Consider the following 1,504-nt stretch of genomic DNA (forward strand, 5'->3'; position numbering starts at 1 on the left):
TCACATAATTTCTGTGTTTTTTATTTGGTGTGTGTGTGTCTTAGTTTTATTCCGAATTAGATGTAATATGCCTTTTGCTGTGTTATATTAAATTAAATTGGTGTTCTCCTAATTCCCCATTCTAGTATGACCAGCAGAGTGCAGCTGAAGCAGGACAGGCTTGTAGGTCTTACTGATTCCTCCAGCTGCTAGAGACGATCAGAGCATGAGGATGGAGAGACCAGTAAGTGTTGAGTCAGAGAAGGTCAGGTAGGGAAGGAAGTGTTGCTTATAGGGGTCGTGTGTGTTTGGCTAAATATATTTTAACATACATTTTATTTAGTGGTTTTAAAAATAATGCATGCTTATGTGTTAATGATACATTGTAATAAAAATACAAAAATTACAACCAAAATCCTGGCAGAAATAAATAAACAAGTTTATATCAGAGCTTTTTCTTTTTGCACCTGGAACACATTAAAAGCGAATTACCAAATTTACTTTATTCCCTGTTATGTTAACGTTATTTCTCCTTTTTTCATCCGCACTGCAGCTGGAGCTGGACTGGAGTTCTGTTTGGCTTTAGTGGCTTCCTGGATGGAGACATCGACTGAGCTAAAGCGGCTAACAACGCAACATTTTCCTCTCCCATTATAAACTTTGCTTTTCTTCAACATGGAAAATACTCCTACATCAGTAGCTCTGTTTGTTATTTTGACATCAATGCTTACCTGATGGCCAATTGATCCTCTTAACCACTGAATGTATCGGAACCACCTGGACTGAGCTGGTTTCGTCAGAGGGAGCTAAGACTTCGATAAAATGACTTCCCATATTTTAAGATGTTCTTCTGGTAAAATTGCATCTTTATGATCCTAATATGACTGCATTCTGATAATTAAAAATACTTGTAACCTGGCCATAACACTCCATTATACAACTCACAAGAGGAATGACAGAATTAAAGCCACTTTGTGAAAGTATTTTCTGTATTTTGTTTTTGAAAAGATATTGAGGTTGACTAAAATTAAATCTGTTATGAAAAAAACTGTTCAGTTATATCATCCAGCCTTATTCAGTATATTATTGAATTATTTTCCTAACTGCATATTACTTAATATTCAGATTTCTTTGCTGGTATTACTTGAAAGTGTTTCATTTTAATATCTCGCTTGAAGGCCGAATTACATGCAAATACTTCACATAATGTTACAACTGAGATAAGGGAAAAAGGTTTGTAAAATGTAGAGTATTACAAAAGAGATTACATTTTATTTTAAGTCCAAACAGTATAACGAAATGAACACTAAAAATATACAATACACTTTCCAGCAGTTACTCAAACTTGTTTGTCTTTACTGGTGATGAAAACTTGTCACTCTGGAGGAGAGAGGAAGAGGAGAGAGGAAGAGCAGCTCAGCCCAGTCCAGGATCACTGCAGTGTCAGGGTAGCTGCTTAAAGTCTGCAGGTAGATTTTTGCGTAGCTGGTCCTCTGGTTTTCAGATCCTAATTTTAAATAAAAAG

General features: G+C 35.7%; 1 long non-coding RNA gene across 1 annotated transcript; it reads left to right on the forward strand.

The window, feature by feature from the left end:
• Positions 1-46: 46 nt before the first annotated feature.
• LOC106958860 (uncharacterized) lies at positions 47-962 on the forward strand. The gene is made up of 2 exons (XR_001427234.1): positions 47-223; positions 533-962. It is a non-coding gene; the product is annotated as an uncharacterized LOC106958860 (long non-coding RNA).
• Positions 963-1,504: the final 542 nt, after the last annotated feature.

Source organism: Poecilia latipinna, unplaced genomic scaffold (assembly GCF_001443285.1).
Source record: "Poecilia latipinna isolate Pla-1442-1.1 unplaced genomic scaffold, P_latipinna-1.0 Scaffold1023, whole genome shotgun sequence".
Classification (NCBI taxonomy): domain Eukaryota; kingdom Metazoa; phylum Chordata; class Actinopteri; order Cyprinodontiformes; family Poeciliidae; genus Poecilia; species Poecilia latipinna.